This window comes from Nyctereutes procyonoides, unplaced genomic scaffold (genome assembly GCF_905146905.1).
Source record: "Nyctereutes procyonoides isolate TBG_1078 unplaced genomic scaffold, NYPRO_anot_genome, whole genome shotgun sequence".
Lineage (NCBI taxonomy): Eukaryota > Metazoa > Chordata > Mammalia > Carnivora > Canidae > Nyctereutes > Nyctereutes procyonoides.
This window is the reverse complement of record NW_026575042.1, coordinates 43,328,361-43,348,052: the sequence shown is the minus strand read 5'-3', so window position 1 is coordinate 43,348,052 and position 19,692 is coordinate 43,328,361. Positions and strand designations below refer to the sequence as shown.

The 19,692-nt window shown below is 37.1% G+C and overlaps 1 pseudogene; it reads left to right on the top strand.

Moving 5' to 3' along the window:
* The window catches only part of LOC129506969 (eukaryotic translation initiation factor 3 subunit E-like), a 91,132-nt pseudogene that overhangs the window by 33,708 nt on the left and 37,732 nt on the right, over positions 1-19,692 (top strand).

Sequence of the window (19,692 nt, the reverse complement as noted above, 5' to 3'; positions counted from 1 at the left end):
TCTATTCACTTCTGTGTTCTGCTTACTTTAGATTTATTTATTTATTTGTTTGTTTGTTTATTTATTTATTTATTTATTTATTGGAATGTGCACACACACATGCAAGCAGGGGAAAGGTCAGAAGGAGAGAAAGAATCTTAAGCAGGCTCCACACCCAGCTGGGAGCCCAATGTGGGGCTTGATCTCACAACCCTAGATCATGACCTGAGCCAAAATCAAGAGTTGGTTGTTTAACCAACTGAGCCATCCAGGTGCCCCATGCATTAGTTTTATTTCTAAATATTTTATTTTTCTTTTTCAATTAACTTTTGATTTTTGCCAGTTCTTCCTTCATATCTTCCTATCATCTAGCCACATTCTTTTTGAGATTTAAAATGTCTTTTTTTTTTTGAGATTTAAAATGTCTTAATTGTGCTAGTCTTCCAAAATTTCTAGCATTTTCTTTATGTTACTTTGAAATATGTTAGAGTTCCCATCTGTTTGAGGCCATGTATTTTCCTGATGTGTTCTTATTGTCTGTTGGAACACATCACTACATCACTATATTTGCAATAACTTTTACTAGAGTTAGATTGTATTTTCCTCCACATTTTAAAAGGAGATACATTTCCCTAGGCTATTAGAAAGCGGCTCCTTAGAAGGGGAGCAGACAATAGTGTAGCTTTCCTGATATTATGGTCCTGTGGTCTAAATGTTTGTGTCCCCCTTAAATTGATATATTGAAATTCTAACTCCTAAAGATGATAGTATTGGGAGGTGAGGCTTTTAGGAGGTGTGAAGTAACGAATGGGATTAGTGCCTTATAAAAGAGGCTCAAGAGAGACCCCTAGCATCTTCCACTATATGAGGACACAGCAATAAAGTGCCAGCTAGAACCAGAGAGAGAACCTTTACCTGACCATTCCAGCACCCCAGTCTTGGACTTTCAGCTTCCAGAACCATAAGAAATAAATTCCTGCTGCTTATAGGCTATATATATATATATATATATATATATATATATATAGCAGCCTGAATGGACTGAGTCATATGGCTTAAGGGCTTACTCTTCTGTTGTAACCAAAAGGGTTAAGAATATGGTCTCTCTCTACAGATTTATCTGCTAGAAAGATTTTCAGCCCTCAGAACTATACATAGCCCATAAACTCTACAAGCCTCATCGACCTGGACAGTGCTTTCAGCTTCAGATGTTATATCTCATTGTTAAAGTACATTTTAGGAACTGTATCCTCCTTTCTACCCTCTCCCACCATCTGATACTTCAACCTCTATTTCAGTCATTTCTGCTCAATTTTGTTTCTGGCATCAAGCATATTTGTTTTTCCCAGTTTTCCCAGAGTGAGTTCTGTCCCTTTGAAAATCAGAGGAGATTGGGAAGGGGGTTACTGCATACTTCACTAATTCTCAAGGCCTAAACTGTCCCAGGCTCACACACGGATTTTCTTGCACTGACTTTCACCTTGGAGGCCATGAGAACTTTGCTGCACGCCCTCTGTTGTTCTCAGATCCATCCACTCAGGTTTCAGCTCATGGTAGTCTCCTTTCTTCCCTTGGAAATACTTGCCATGAATGTTCTTTTCCCCCTTGGTTTGTGGTATGTGCTATAACACTTTTTCACTCTCAAGTTGTCCCACAATACATCTGTTGATTTGTGCAGGTCTTTTTCCTGGCTAAGCCATACCCATCTGTATTTTGTAGTCCATTCACATTAATAATTTGTAAAAATATAAAGCATTATAGTTTTAGAGTTGAAAGAGTCTCTAGGTAACCCCTACAGTAAATAACTAATTTTTCAGATTTTAAAAAAACTCAGATTTTCTCATAGTCAGAAGGCTTGTAGCTATTACCACACACTGTAATGTTTAATCACCTCCACAATAATTGTATTATATCTCAACTCTACAAACAGATGGTAAGTACCTCAAATTTAAGAACAATGTCTTATTCATCTTTGGAACCTTCTATAGGTATCTGGGACGGAGCTATGGGTATAGGGGGATCTTGAAATGTACTTACAGAAGTGAAGTTAAATAAATGCCTTTGTTCAATATTTAGTATTGTTCTAGGCACTTGGTATTTCTCAAGTAAGAAAGAGTTTTTTTTTATTATTATTATCTTGCTTTTCTGGATCTTATATCCTACCAAGAGTAGACAGATCATGAAAAATAAATATAATAAATATATAAATTATGTAGAATGCTAAAAGATTAAAAGAAAATAGAACATAAGAAGAGAGATCTGGAATGGAGGATAGTGGAATTTTTAATGGTATGATCATCATAACAATAGTGACATTTGAGGCAGACTTAAAGCAAACAAAAGAGCTAATCATGAAGATATGTTGGGTGTTCTACACAGAAAAAATGGCAAGGCAAAAAGCCCTAAAGTGGTAGCCTAGCTACAGAAAATAACAGTAAGGAAACTCTAATGTGACTAAAAACACAATAAACAAGGAAAATAATCATACAAGTTGAAGTAATTGACAGGCTGGTGGGAGGGGGTCCTGTATTAAACAGGAGCTAGAGTTAGACCATGCAGGTTCAGATGCTACTGTGAAGATTTTAGCTTCCACCCTGAAACAGGAAGGGATTATAGAGTTTGGGAAATACGGAATATCATGATCTGGCTTATATTTTTAAAAAGATTACTCAGGGAGCTCTGTTGAAAATGCATGATAGAAGAAGGAAGGGTGGAAATAGGAAGACCAGTTAGAGGCTGTTTCAGGAATGCAAGAGAGGGGTGGTGGCTTGACCAGGTGATAGCAATGAAGATGGTGCAAACTACTTAGTTTATAGGTAGAACCAACAGGATTTTCTTATATATTAGATATGTGATGTGAGAGAAAGAATCAAGGATGGCCCTAAGGTCCTTGGTTTTAGCAACTGATAAGATTTACTTATTCTGGTTTGCTCAGGAGTTTCACAGTTGCTGAAGTTTGAAAGTTCTTCATCCTGAGGATTCCCTCAGTCCCCAGGAAACTTGGGTGGTTGGTCATCCTAGCAACCTTTGTTTTGCAACCAAAACGAAAGCATTGCAGTCTCCTGAAGCTCTAAGTAGAGTAGATTTTTGGAAGAAGATCAGGAGTCCAGTGTTGGACATGTTAAGTTTATCTATTATACTTCTGAGTGGAGACACTGAGCAGGTGGTTGGATATACACATCTGGAGTTCAGGCAAATGGTCTGGACTGGAAATACATGTTTGGGAGCTCTTGATTTATTTTTTATTTATTTATTTATTTATTTTTTGGGGGGGAGCTCTTGATTTAGAGATAACGTGTAAAGTCCTGAGTCTAGATAAGGTCATCAAGAGAATAAGTGTAGATTGGGAAAAAATTCCAACATTAAGAGGATCACAGAAGAACCAGGCACAAGAAGATTGAAAAGGAAGATTGAAAATGAAAGGGAGGATGGAAACCAAAAAAGTGTGGTGAGCTAAAAGCCAAGAGAAGGAAAGCATACCAAGGAGGGGAAAATGATCAATGGAGTAAGTAAATGTCAGTGAAGGGTCTAGTAAGAAAAGGGTCGAGAGTGTGACTATCAATTGAGCAACATGGAGGTGAACCTGAAAAGCAAAGTCTGGGTTATGTGGTGGGCACAAGAGCATAATTGGAAAGGACTACAGTGGAATGGGAGCAGAGTAATGTTTGCATATTAGTGGGAATGACCTGGAAGAGAGATAAAAATTGATAGTATGAATGAGAGAAAAAGTGTCAGGGATTTTCTGAAGTACGTGAACGAGGACAGATTCCTCAGCAAAACCACTTCCAAGACAAATGCAGATCTAAACTGTCTACACCAGACTCTTACCAAAAAATGACATGGCATGAAATGAAATAAAATATAATTAAATAAAATTAAGATGACAGAAAAACAGAGGAGCTTTTCAAAATATTAACTACTAGATTTTGTGCTACAGTTCCCCTGATGAAGTTTTAATCAATCAGTATGCTAGTTTAAGACTAAATTATTTAGGGCAGCCCGGGTGGCTCAGTGGTTTAGCGCCGCCTTCAGCCCAGGGCGCTATCCTGGAGTCCTGGGATTGAGTCTGCATCGGGCTCCCTGCATGGAGCCTGCTTTTCCCTCAGCCTGTGTCTCTGCCTCTCTCTCTCTCATGAATAAACAAATAAAATCTTTTTTTTAAAAAAAAAGATTAAATTATTTAGTGAACAAAATGAACCAAAGTATTACATAATCTTCCATCTCTACAAAATATCTGCTTGCCTTTTACTAAAGTAGAAGGAGGCACTGACAATAATTATTTTAGAAGGCTTTCTAACCAATATTTACTGAAACAAAGATCAATTTCAGAGTAAAAATTCCATTAACTTAATTATCTGTTTTCTCAGAACTTTTTCAATTAAGCAAGTTATAATTTTTTTGTATTGAAATTGGATGAATGTACAGATAGACTCTTCAGAATCCTCTTTGAATTCCCGGTTCCATGGTCTACAAAGACTCATCTGGATATCAATATAAATGTATTCTTTTCCTTATGTCATTTTTCCTCATTTCTTGGATTCTTTTACTCTCAACCTGTTTTGATATTAAAGTCGAAGCCTGTATACTGTCTCATCCATACAGTTCTTTATGTTGAGGCCCACTCTGCTAACCTCACCTAAAATGAAAATTGGATTTTACCAGCAAAAGGAAGGGAGGTGAAAACGAGACCAGATGACAATAATTATAGAAGAGGCACTAATTAACACTATCAAAATGAAACAAATGTGCTTTGTTAATATGTCACTTGCACACGATTGCTCCCCAGCCTGAAGAAATATCCTGTACATGATGACACCATTGTGTTCTGTCATAATAGTGCTATTAATACATCTGAACAGAGTCTAAGCAAGACTTTGCAGCTGTCAGACAAAAGGTATGCACTTTCATTTCCAGCTAATCTTTCTAGTTCTGATTCCAATATTATTTTCTTGTAATTATTTACATGCTTTAGGCCATAATCTAAAATACAAATAGACATAGGAGGCCTAAATAGTTTATGTTATCTTAAAGGCCTAAATACATTGCTATTAAATTTTATTATGTGACTTTTACAATCCAGTTAAAGTGCTTGAATCTGCCTTTTCATTCTGAATACAATGAATTTTATGAATTCAGCCATAAATATTCTTAGATTTAAAAAGTATTCAGGAATGTTTAAAACAGTCAGCAGAGACTGCATGCTTTTCTCTTTCTTTTCTCAAAAACATGCCAGGATGAATGAAAAGAGCTAAAAATAGAGTATATTCTATCCTTAATGAAAAGTCGAAAGTGGCAATAATCACACACACACACACACACACACAGCCTCTGAAGCATATGTGCCAAATATAACAAAATTTGAAGGGAATCAATAGACAACATAGAGTTTCAATATGTAGCTTTTTTGTTTTTAATCTCAGGGGGCTAATAAGTGAGGCAATTCTGAGTGGTGCTAGGTTGAAGAATGGGAACAGAAGTGAGCCATGAGGAAAGCAGAAAGGCTCTCTGGCACCTTATCCCCAGCACTGTCCTTCATTAGTGAGCAGTAGAGACTCAGAAAGAGGTAAATTTGCCCTGGGCCAGGCACATCAGAGAATCTCATATATTTTGTCTATCAGAAACATGCAAAAGCAAATTCATTACTACACACATAGGCCCCTTGGTCCCAAAGAGTTCAGTGCTCAGCACTGGCACCATGCAGCTAAATATAGACTCTGGGATTGACATCTTTCAGACTCTGGGAGAAAGAACTCAGAGAGAGAGAGAGAGAGAGAGCACATGCATACACACACACACACACACACACCACATATACACATGAGTGGTGGGGGTGGGGCAAAGGGAGAGAAAGAATCTCAAGCAGACTCACCACTGAGTGTAGAACACTATGTGGAGCTTGACCTCACGACCCTGGGATCATGACTTGAGCCAAAATCAAGAGTCCGAGATGCTTAAGCAACTGGGTCACCCAGGCACCCAGAACTCTTGTTCACAGCTCTTGCTGAGTACATCTGTAAGTCTTGGTGAACTGCAGGTTGTGCCACAGGGATGGGTACAGTATCAAGTTCAAGAAGGATTTTTGTAGCCAAAGCAACTAGGGAAGGGAAAGAGACTAATTTTTAAAACCTTTCACTTCAGATAGTGTAAATATAATATACCTTGTACAATAAAGATTAGTTTCCCAATAGTATCAACCATCAATTTTCTTGCTCTTCTTCTTGTTCTAAGGCTTAGTTCCCGAGGTACTCACAAATCGCATCAGTATTTGTAACAGTTCGCACACAGGGGCTGAGGAATGTTCACAATGTTAAACAATTTACATTCTTCTTTTACTTATATAAATGAAAGTCTAGATGTAACAAGCTAAATATAGATCCCTGGCATTGGGGGATATATGAAAATTGAACACTAGGATTGTGTGTAGATTTAAAAAAAAAAAAAGATTCATTCATTTATTTGAGAGAGAAAGTGGGGTGGGGGAGGGCAGAGGTCGAGAATCTCAACAAGGAGATGATGACCTGAGCCGAAATCAAGAGTTGGAAGCTTAACCAACTGAGCCACCCAGGTGCCCCGTAAATAGCATTATTTTAATAAAATATTTACTAAGATTTAATTTCTATGGAGAGTGGCTGTTACTGATCACACTAGATTGAGGTTTCATCTCATTTGAAAAGCTCTTTGAAAGAATTGAACAACATACTGCTCTTTTTGGTTTTCTTTAAAATGTCTCAGCTTTGGAGCATTTGAAAGAATGAAATCACTTTAGACTTTAAGGGATGGTGAAAGTAGAGCAGTTTGGAGAAAACATTATAAAATATTATAATTGTATCAATGAAACAACTTACAACTTATATATTCCCATTGGAAAGTTCAAACATGGTTCACATTTGTCAGACCACCAGGAATAAATGTCAAGGCTGCATGTGAGACCTATCTACCATTGACTACAGTCGTTCAGTCTGAGATCTTCCCTTCAAATTTTTTAGGTTAAAAATAAACTAATTGATATACAGCCCACTAAAAGAGAAGGTTTTATAAGAAGTCATGTATAAGGCAAAATCTACTTTCTTGAAGGATATTTTTGGAAAAACAAAACCTCACTTACATGTAGGTAGGTTAAGCAGCAAACAAAAGCACTTGAGTTACAAGTCTTTCACCCATCACTTCTAGTGAGGCGGAGATGTCCTCACGATGGTCAAACTACTGAGATCAAGAAGATGCTGGCAGATGTATCCATAGCCAAGGACAGGAGAGTGATCCGAGAATGCATACAGTATGGCTGCCTCACACCCCATGTCAGGGTCCTTCAGTGCAAGAGGTAGTTGAACAGCCGAACACAAGCAATGCGCTGTGTCCAACCCTCCAGCTACAAGTCTAATGATCAACTGGGGGAGCTGGAAGAGAGTTCAAGGGGGGTCCACTCACAGGAATCCTAGCCTCATGCTGAGCTCCTCCACAGCCATAAGAAGCAGGAAACAAAACATCTGCAGAGCCAATGAAAAATATCATTCAAGGGAAGATAAGTAATGTAATAAATGAAAGTCAAGAAGACATTTTGGAACACTTACTCCAAAAAATAGAATGCATGTTTATAAAATGTGCCTCTGGACCTTAAGGAAATTTGAAAAGACAGCTCTATGTATAATAAAATCTGTAAATATTACTTCTTATGCCTTATCCTTTGCAATAGGTCCTATAGAATTACTCTTCTGAAGTAATATTTAAAACATTAGTAAAAAAAATAAAAATAAAAAATAAAAAATAAAACATTAGTGATTGTATATTAATTCATCTTTAATATTTTTCTGTTCATTACAGTAATAAATATGTGAATTTAACAGGAGAAATAATTTAAAATAAAAATAAGAAAGATTTGCTCTTCCAGACATTGGAAGACTATTATAAAAATATAATCAAATTGTTCCTGGGTTAAAAATGGGGAGAAAAAAACAATGGAATACACTAAAAATTCCCAAAATGGAACTATATATATATATATATATATATATATATATATATATATATATAAGAATTTAACATATAATAAAATTGGCATTTTTCTTATGGGGCAAGAGGAGAGGATGGATTAAAGAATAAGTGGGATTGGAACAATTTGATTTTGATTAAAAAATACTTCATCCTTGCCTCATACCAAAGATTTCAAATGAATTAATGCAAAAATCTGAAATGAATTAATGATTTAATGGGAAGAAAATAATCACAAAATAAAAAGAATACTTAGAAAATTATTTTTATTATTTTAAGGTAGGAATAACTTTCTTTCTTTTTAAAGATTTTATTTATTTACTCATGAGAGACACAGAGAGAGAGAGAAAGGCAGAGACACAGGCAGAGGGAGAAACAGGCTCCATGCAGGGAGCCCGATGCAGGACTTGATCTCAGGACCCCAGGGTCATGCCCTGGGCCGAGGGCAGACGCTCAACCACTCGAGCCACCTGGGCTGCCCTAGGAATAACTTTCTAAGGAAAAGACAAATAGTTTGAATTACACAGAAATTTATAGTGAACAATACAACAAAGAAAATGTAGGATCATGCATAAAAGAATATATGTGCCCATAAAACATGAAAAGTTGTCTAGGCAGATATTTTTCAGGTAAGAAATTTGTTAAGGCTTCAACATCAACATTTTTAGTATTAATTTGAATGTGAATTGTGCACTGATACCTTTATAGACATCAATTTAGAAATATAATTTGAGGTTATTAGTTCTCCTAAGAATGTAATTAGGTAAGTGTGTTGAGGGTATATGTACAAGGGTGCTTATTGCAGTTTCGTTTATATTTCTTAAAATGGTAAGAACTTAATGTCCATTGTTAAGGGGGTTTACGATCATTTAAAATGGTTGACATTAAAAAGTGCACATACCATATTATTAAGAGAAAAAGAGCGGGTTACACAAACAGCTCAAGGCAGATAAGCTCCAAGTCTATTTTCTATTGATGCATAACTAGAAATATTAGTAGCAGTTATCTCTGGGTAGAATGTATTTTCTTCATAATTTTCTGAAAAGTTTGCAATGAGTATGATTTTTTGCTTGTAATAAGAAAAGATGACATGGCTCTTTTCTTATTTCTTAAAAGTCTTACTTAACTAAACAAGTAATGAATGAACTAATTCTTTTATGTAGTCATATACCTTCACGCACTATTATTTTGTGGGAGCCGTGGGAGTTTTCCAATTTCCAGTGACTTTATCACTTTACATGTAACTCTCTAAAAAAATGACTTTATTCATTTTTAGGTAACTTTATTTCAAACCAAACATAGCACTTGGAAGCCATTTGAACATTTAAATAAATGATTAAAATTTGAAAACAACACACGCTTTTGCCATAATTGCTTCATTTTTAATTTCCCTACTCTGTCCTTAATGAATATCATGCCTTTTTTCTTTCTGTGATGCAGCACACCAGTGATCACCTCTGAACCAGGAATATGTAAAATTCCCTTCCCACACCGTGCTAAGTACAATACATATGTTTTTGCCTCTCAGTGTATTGTAATTAACTTGCTAAAGTTTCACAGGACATTAATCTACCCTTTTATTTTTATAGTTCATTAAGCACATTATTATGTCTGTGTTCATATTTTACATTCACAGCACTCCTCAAAACAATTTTATTAGTTATTTCTCACCTATTGTTATTAAAATTTGAAACATAACCCAACTAAACAAACACACTCAAAAATAAAATTATCTCTGGTTCTAGCTCTGGAGACAATCCGGTGTAACAGGTAGAGCTATGGGAGGTCCAGTTCCAGATCAGAGCTGTTTCTACCAGTTCTAAGTCAGTTTAAGAAAACCTGAGATGGTCAGAACAATACCTGATTTTACCTTTGAGTCTTACCACACTACGTCTGAATTTTCAAAACTGCGTTTAGTTGATATTGCATGCAACTATGAATTCTAAAATTCGCCATATGGACTAGATTTCTTGTTAGCACCTAAAGGAAGTCCATTTATTGATCCATAGTGTTTCCATTTTTCTACCTGCCAACATGGTGTGTTTCTCTGCATTTTCATGTATTTTTATTTAACATTCCTCGAGAACATGGATTGGGTATGTGTCATTCCCTTTAATTACATGTCAAGTAGAAAACCAGGTGGTGCTGCTGCCACTCAAGCAAAAACAAGCAAATACAGAAGTCCTCCTGGACTCTTCTTCTTCTCAATTCATCTCCAAATTCTGTGAATTGTTCTTTTAAGTGTACATAGGACCTTTTATTTTCCCATCCTTTCTGTTCATCCCCTTGACTTTTTCAATCGCTTTCACATTGGCCTTCCCACACATTCCCACCAGAAAGATCCTTCGAAATTCATGAGGACATCACTTGGACCTTTAAAACCCTCAGTGGCCCTCCTCATCTGCCTGGCAAGAGTCAAGCTCCTTAGCTGGCACTTAGCTACACTCCCTTCTTTTACCCTCCAGACTTATCATCTCCCATCCACATTCATACCTGTGTGGACCCCTCCCTAGGTTGCCCTTTGCTTCCACCACCTGCAATCATCCCAGTACAATCTTGTGGGTCATTTACAGTTTTCAAACTTCCAGGTGTGCTAGTATCACAGGTACTTGGTCCAAGGGCCCCACACTTGAGACCCCAAGAACCTAGGTATTTCTGATACAAATAATGGGCACTGTACCAGTGATTTTTCAACCCAGGCTGTGTGTTAGAATAAAGTCAAGTCTGGAAGAAAGGTGGGAAAGCACTCACGAGATGTTTGGAACAATAGTGTGATGTAAATACCGCCCATGTACTTCTAATGTTCTGCAAGAAACCACTGAGCATTGAACTTTGAAAACACTGCTTTAAAATACCACGTTCAGAAAACAGTGTTTCTGTGAAGAATTCCTTGATCCTTCAGACACAATAAATCACTCCCCTCCATGGGATTGATTCGCTGCTAGAATAAAAGCCCTGAAAACAGCCATGCCGTATTTGAATTTGCAAACTCAAACACCTAGACAATTCCTATATAAATGCTCTTTCTCTCACATTCACAGACACACACACTCTCTCTCACATACACATATACCCTTACTGCTTCTCACTGCCCATGTCTCTCTCTCTTTTTATTCTTGTTCTCCTGCTCATGAAACTTTTGGGACAATCCTCTGGAGCTAATGGTAATGTTCTCTGCCAGATGAGCTAAACGGTCAGAAACTATCCCAACAAAAATCAACCAATCAGTGAAAACCACTGGATGTTCACTAAGCACCCAGTCTTATAGAAAAATAGAAATAATTAAACAATGAAATTGTCCTTTGAGAATATAAACATTCTTTTCCTAGCTGAAAACAACCTTCACACTATGTATTGCAGTCTAGCACCTCCTAAATTCTGCTTTGGCTAAACTTTCATCCTTCAGCTCTACTCTTTTAAGTGTCTGAGTGTGAGATTGCACGTATCTGATTTAGTGAAGGTCTCTGTCATTTCCCTACCCTGAAAATGTTCTTAAATATCATAGTTTTATTCCTTCCCCCCCTCCTTCAGTGCTATTAGATGATAGTCTGAAATTTAGGATTAAAAACTTATCTCTTAAACAACCCTTCAAGTCAAATGTCCCAGCCCACGAAGCCATAAGGATATGTCCATGGTAGCCATGTAGGGACCAGCTTTGCCTACAGTGCGTTCTCTCTGACATCACTGCCACTTAAGGGACTGCGGTACTATCAGCCTATTTGGTGACAGCTCTTTATGAATATATGGGAGAGCTAGTACACACAAGAAAAACTTTATAAAAGGTCTTTAAAAGGAACATACACAAACAGAGCAAAACCAAGAAAAAGAGGACAGTACAGGGTTAGAGTGGGCAGAAACTCCAACCAAAAATAAAAGCTAAGAAGTGGTTATAGTCCTGAGGAACATGAAAAGGGGAGAGATTGGCATGAAAGTAGGGGAAACAGATTCAGGGTAGAGAAGAAAATGAGCCCTAGAAAATATTTCAAGGGACATGAATTGTGGAAGGACTATTAGAATAACAGTAAATGCATGTGAGTGTTTCTCACAAAGATCCATTCATGGGCATGGAGAAAGAAAACAAGATAAGTGTTTTCTAACGCTACTAATTGTTTTCATTAAGCAATTATGTGCTTGCCTGAACCTTGAGCACATGCTGTTATTTGTATGAAATGTTTACCGCGCATGCTTGCTCCAAAGGAAAGAAAGCTGTTAAAATTGAGTTGAGTCCTTGGGGTGCCTGGGTGGCTCAGTCGGTTAAGTGTCCGACTCTTGATTTGACTCAGGTCGTGATCTCAGAGTTGTGAGATTGAGCCCCTCGTCGGCTCTGCACCCAGTACAAAGTCTGCTTGCGATTCTCTCCCTCTCCCTGCCTCTCCCCACTTCTCAAATAAATAAATACATCTTTAAAAAAAGTGAGTTAGGTCCTCGAATATTCTAATATAATGCTTTCATAGTCTGGAAGGCACAAATACAGATATGTTTCATTTGTGAAGTATAAAAATAAATTTCACTTTAGGCTCAATACTTTGGCTGTATCCTTGTATCATTACTCATATTTGTTTACTTATATATATGTAGATATTATGTACATTTTTATATATGTATGCATATTTTATTTATATTTTTCTTACAGTCCTCTCACTCTGAATTCTTTCATATCCACATAGAAGGAGCAGCCTGGGTTTGGAGAGAATTTCCAGCTAGCCATTACCTAGGGAAAATTAAGACTATGTTTATGGAGAGTTCATTCTGATTTAATCATTGCCAACATATGCTCTCTCTAGACAACTGTTTGAAAATAAACTGGAAATGTCAAAGTCCAAAAACCGTGTGAACGGAAACCTTTGAATTTTTATTGGCTTGATCTAGACCTCATGGCCTAACCATTCATTAGCAATGCAGAAATAATTTTTGCTAAAATGGTCCTAAAATGAGTGGTGGCTGGGTGACTCCATCAGTTCAGAATCCAGCTCTTGGTTTCCACTCAGGTCATGGCCTCAGGGTCTGAGATCAAGCCCCATGTCAGGCTCCATGCTCAGTGTAGAGTCTGCTTCAGATTCCCCCCTCCCTTCACCCCTCCCCACCCAAAAAAATATATAAAATCTTAAAAAAGAAATGGTCCTGAAGTGATAAATCAGCCTCTCTGTATTGACATGGAATTTGATGCCATATCAAGGAAGTCTAAATATTTAGATAAGCAAGCACAGTGCAGCCAACAAGTCCTGACCTTTTTGTTGCATGTTTCAAAGCTGGTTAGCAAGTTAACTTCCTGGTTTTCCTTACCCTGAAGATTCTGAACTGGAACTGCAATAATGGTAAACCACTACGAAGGTAACACTGCAATACCGAGGGGTTTGCTTACTACAGAGTTCATAGAGTAGGGATCTGTCACCTGTTCTCCAAACTTCAGAACCTCATTCTCACATTTGGTAAATATTTGGTAGTCCCCTACGTGGTAAGCTTTTCCATAGTAGAATTTTTTAATTCTACATTTTCCTCCTTTGTGCTAGATGCATTTTCCACTTATCAGATGTACTTGTGTGAGGTTTCATTAGGAAGCAAGAACTGTGAGGAGAGGGCACTGGGTGGGGAGTGGCAGAGATGGAGAGTATCTGAGATTGCCAGTGGTTGTGGCAGTTTTCTGTCATGGAACCAAATGAGGTTCTGGGCTCAGCAAAGGAAAAGCCTGACATCAGTAAAAGCACTGTGGTTCTGATGTGGGCAGTGGCAGTTCTGCAGTGTGACAATTAAAATTATTACTGTAGCTGAACCTAGAATGTATTCCCTCAGTCCTTCCAAAAGTTCTGCTACATTTCTAATACTTCTCAATAATCCCCTACTACTTAAACGAACTAGAATAGATTCTGTTATCTCCAACAAAATCATAATTTAATGTAGTACATCTAGTAGCTATTATTTCATTTTACAGAAAAAAAAATATTGGAGACTCTTCCTTTCAAGAAGTAACATTTCTACATGGACAAACAATACTGCTTGACTGCTACTGTGTGATCAGAACCACACTACATGTTAGAAAAAAAAAACCTGTTAAAATAATTGGGCAAGTCATGCTCATGCAGCATATACATATCTAAAGTAATTTTAAGTAATGAAATGTTTTAAAGTAAGCTGATTTGTTGCAACTTAGAAAATTGAAATAAAATGTTGGTACTGCCCCTCAAAAGAGAGCAGTCTTCACCCAGATTTTCCTATTTTTTGTGAGACATTTCCTATAATTTTCTTCCTTTACTAAACTTCTGAACACAAATGGTTCAAAGGGTGATTCATAGAGAACCTGAAGAAAGAGATAACTGTCAAGTGATCAGAAAAAATGAAAAAGATCAGGTACCAATTTCGGCTTTAAAAAATCTGAACTCTCTTCGAAGGATCACAAGGGTAGCGATTCTGGCTTTACCATCAGATCAAAAATTTGGTGGGCCAATGCATTGCTTTAAAAAAAATCTCATTCATAGAATCCTAAAATTTATAAAACTAAGAAATTCACATGATCTAGTTCAACAACCTAATTTATAGGTAACCAATGAACCTCTGTTGTGGGAAGGGGGTTGAAATACATATTTATGCATTTCCTCATGCCTATGTGTCTTTGCCACCCATCCAAAACATGTGGGCAAATGCCACTTTCAACTAGGCCTTCATGCTTCCCACTCTTCTATATCCAGTAAGCACACCCCCACATGTGTATGTGTGTATATATAACTTTGAAAAATGTATCTTACATTTTCCTTTCTATGACATCACATTGCACAATTAGTGGTTTTTAGAACCATTATACTTTGCTTCTGGAACAATACACATAAATCCGTATATTTATACACACATACAAATATAATTGTGGTGGGTGTAATGACATGAAATAAGACTTAAGGGTCTTTTACTTAGAATTAACCTGTATCCGGTGATGATTTATGGGAAATACAAAGAATAGAATGCCATGCAGGTGTTAATTGTACAGTACAAGTCAGTTGCAAAGTTAAGGTACATATAAGGAATCTAGTCTCTTAGCTCCAGAACAAAAACCTCCATTCCAGCCTCCTCCTCAATACAAAATTATCTTGGAAGAACAGGAAAATAGCTCACAGAAATGCAACAAAAGTTTGTAAACAATCGAAATTCAGCACCAAGGAAGACATAAAAAGTCCTTAGTGAGTCAGACTTGAAGTTTATAGCTTTGTTTTTTCTTTAGTCTGCATTTCAATGGTTTTTCTATTTGTGTTAAATATAAGTGAAGGGAAAGAGGGTTTTATTAGAGGTTTGTTGACTAGCTGCACACCCTGATATGCCTTACATGTGCGTTGAGAACTTTAGCTGTCAGGTACAGATGGCAGGGCAAGTATTCTTAGATTTGAGTGGCTATGCTCCACAAATCTCACAAGCACATATTTTGAATTAGGTATAGTTGTTTTCTCTATCAACTAAATGCTGATATTTCCCAGTAATCATATAGAATTTCAAAGTCTGTACATATATTGTTTTTTTAGAACAAGATGGTCAATGAAGCAGTCACTGTGAAAACCTCATGAGAACAATTAAATCTCGGCAATTAAGTTGATGACTAAATTTGGCGTTAGAAAAATGTTAATGACATACTTTCTGTAGCCCTTTCTGGAAGGGCAAACTTTCTTATCCCCCCCTAATTCCTGTAATCAAAATGGCTAGGCACAAATGATTAAAAATATCATACAAGTACTTGGAACTGGGACCTGGAAAGATACAGCTAGAAAGAGCTGGAAGACATATTCTCAGGAGGTCAAAGTTTCCAGCTCCTCTTATTATTTTTTTTTTTTGGTACCAATATGTATATCCATGAGGATTTCTTTTTAAAATAATGAGCCCGAAAAAAAAAAAAAAAAGCACATGAAACTCCACAGCTTTTTGCTAATCCGTTTAGGTTGAGTTTTTATAGTATTTTATATGGGGAAGAGAAACAACTTATTATTTGTGCTCAGTGACCTTAAACTCTAAAAAATGAGGGTTGAAAGTTACTGGAAGAGGAAGGAGGCAAAAATCCATAATTGATCTAAATATAAATGTGGACTTTTGTGTTGAGTGTACTTCAAAACTGTTTTTGAAATGATAGATCTGTTACCTACATAAGAGTTTTTCCAAAACAGTTGTTTTCCTAGTATTGCATAAGGAAGAACTAAGGATGTAAATATATCATCATTTCATTTAGCAAAAATTTGAGTACAAACAATGTGCCAGAGGTTTTGTTAGATCCTGGAGCCAGAGAACAAATACTCTACCTTCAAGAAACACAGTCTATTGGAGGAGTCAGGTGCAATATTTTAAAGTAATTATGTGAGGGGCCATGGTTTACCTAAAAATTTAATTTCATTTTAAAAAAATTTTTTTAATAATATCTAATTCCATAATTATACTATCAAACAAAACAAACCACAACCCCCAAATAACTACATACCCCTTTTCCTATACAAATCTCCCATACTCACACAAACATTCTTTCACCTCCCCTTCAAACATTATACAAATCCAACCATAACAACCACCCGAACAGTTGTACTTATTTAAATATGTATAGTAACTACAAACAAATTCTTACACACACCCCTCCTCCCTTACTCTCCAATCACCTTCATTTTTTCTAATAAAAAAATAAATAATCCACAAATACTCACTCTATATACATAAATCCCCCCAAAAATCCCCCCCCCCAAATAATTTCACACTTTATTTTATCATCAATCCCATTAAGAGATATTACATCCCAGATCGAGATTATTTATTTCTGTGATATGATACCCATCTTCGTAAGCATCCTACTCAGATAAAGTAACCCCCTTCACACCACCCCCTGTCTCTCCTTCTAACATCCACAACACACCAAACACATATCACATTACCATATATTCCAATTCACGCCTCCTCACATCGCGCTCGCACTCCATAGACCCCCCTCAAACGTTCCTCTCACACACTCGCTGCAATAGAAATTTGGTCCGAAACACACCCACCACCATAGGAGTTATGTTTGTGTCTCAGAGACCTAGAGAAGATAGATAGGAGATAAGACACCTCGTCACGCTCCACTTTTTAATTCTCTATCCACTCCTCCCGATTCCTAATATTGCCTACCCTCCACCCCACCCAATGACAGATTCTCGTGTGATAGATTATAGAGACACCCTAGATATAGAGTGAGTGTCGAAATGGACACATATGTATAGTATGATATCAGTGTGTGTGTATTACTACACTCGTGTGCCCCCTCGCGCAGGCTGCGCTAGCACTACTGACATTTTAGACTAGATAATTCTTTGTTGGTGTGGGGAGCTGTACTCTGCATTACAGGATGTTTAGAAACTTCCCTGGCCTTTACTCACTAGCCAATGGAAGACTCCCCTCCTCCAACAGTTGTGAAAACCAAAACATCTCCAGACATTGTAATATATCCTCTGGGGGACAAAATCACCGCTGGCTGAAGACCACTGCACTAACCTAAGTTATTGCAACTGTGTTCTACTGCGGCAGTTCAAATGGGGCTCAAATCTTTTACTTTCAGTAATAATATAATATTGAAAGATTATCAAGTGACTTGTGTAGATAGTATCCAGTCACCAAATATCAAATAACTCACAATAAAAGCCAAAAATATCCTGGATAGACACATATTAGGAAAAGTCCCATACTGGTACCAGCATCATAACCTCTGCTGGTGACATTTTTGTTCCTTCCCTGAGCACACAAGACAGGCCCAGCTCCTCTGTGACCTGTAAGAAAACTGGAATGAATAAATCTTTCCTAAAGCGATCCTACACTCTAACCCATGGTTCTCAACCTCAGGTGCCCTGTGGAACCTTCTGAGGAGATTTAAATAATACTGAAACTTTGATTACTCTGCAATGTTCTGATTTAATTTGAAGAATTCTGATACCCCAGTTACACCTAGAGGTTTAGATTTAATTGGATTTAATTGGTGTGAGGTGAGGCCTAGGTATTAGAAGTTTTAAAAGTTCCCGTGAGATTTTAATGTGCTGCCAAGGTTGAGAAGCTCTGCTCCCTTTACCTTACCTAAGGCTACGAATCATCCTTTTTTTTTTTTTTTTTTTTTTTTTAATCTCCAATTTTGTTTAGGGATGTTGGGAGGCAGTTAAATCTTAGTTCAGTTATACATATATATAATTACATATAATTAGTTTTTATAAAGGTCATAAATTTAGTGTCGACTTTAAATCTAGGAATTTAGCTTTTGGAACTAGGAATTTAGTCTTTAACCCCCTGTTTCCCAAACTTGTCTGCACATTAGAATCACCTGACTTTTGTTTTTTAAGCTCAGGCCACACCCCAATTAACTCACCATTCCTGGGGTGCTCCACTACGTCAGTTATTTGTGCAGTTCTCCAAATGATTCCAAGGAGCAGACGCATTTGGAAACCACTGCTTTAATCAGATCCGGAAAGGGATCTTATTGTTTGAGCCCAGTAGATATAGATCATTGGTTCTCATCTTTAGCTGAGCATTAGAATTACCTGGGGAGATTTTAAAACTCCTAAAGCCTAAGCTGCACCCCAAGTCTATTAAGTCAGAATTGCTTGGGGTAGCAGCCAGTCACCAGTAGTTTTTAAAGCTCTGCAGATGATTCCAATGTGCAATCAGGCCGTGGGTTTCAGACTTAAGCACGCATCAAAATCACCTGCAAGGTTCAACAAACCAGATTGCTGGATTCCATACCCCAAACTTCTAATTCAGTAGGTCTATGTTGAGGCTCAAGAATTTGCATTTGTAACAAGTTCTCAGTTGCTACTAATGTTGTTGGTCCAGAGGCCACACTTGCAAATCTAAATCACTGGTTTAGAAAATCAGCTTAATACGTGAAAGATGGAAAGTGACACATGAAAAATTAAGTTTAACTTTCAGGAATTTCTTCAGTGCTGCCTAGTTTACTGATTGTCGAATTCTTCTGGTAAGTGTGCTTGCTATTATTTAAAATCCCCATGATGAGGGGCGCCTGGCTGGCTCTGTCTGAAGAGCATGTGAGTAAGCTTGAGCTATGGGGTCCTGAGTTAGCACCCCATGTTGGATGTAGAGAGTGCCTAAAAATAAGTAAATAAAATCTCCATACAAATTTTAACTATTTTAATATTTTCTTCTTTTTCCTATATTAATTCTCTTCCATTTGAATTAGTTTTCCCTTTTTATGCCTTGATGCTTCTTTTTTTCCCCCTCTTACATTTGTAGATGAGATGTCAATACACAAGTATAGAACCTAAATTCATTTTATTATCCAAAATGAGGAGTATCTATGTGCCTGGTAGTAAATACAATGTCTGATGAAGGAACCATGATTGCAAAAGTTGTGGCCCTACAGAGGGAGAGATGAACACCTGTAGCAGAACAGGCTCTGCTGTAAGGCGTGCAGATTGTCTATCAAATGCTAAAGTACTTATCCTGCACAGAAGCTCTAAGAAATATGGAATGCTTGCCTGGTTTCTCTAGCCCTAGGACTCACCTGGAAATCTTAGATGTCTGCTCTCCTACTTTAGAAAGTAATACGTACAACTTCAGCCAAATGATGAATGTTTGAGTCAACCACTCAAAAAGCTCTGAAGGAAGGTGCTAAACGTGCCATTCTATAGCCCCATCATGTCCTTATTTCTACAACAATCTAGGTAATGCTATTCTTCTTTCTCCATACCTTCTCCAGCCCTCACAAAAAAAAAAAAAAAAGAAAAAGAAAGAAAAAAA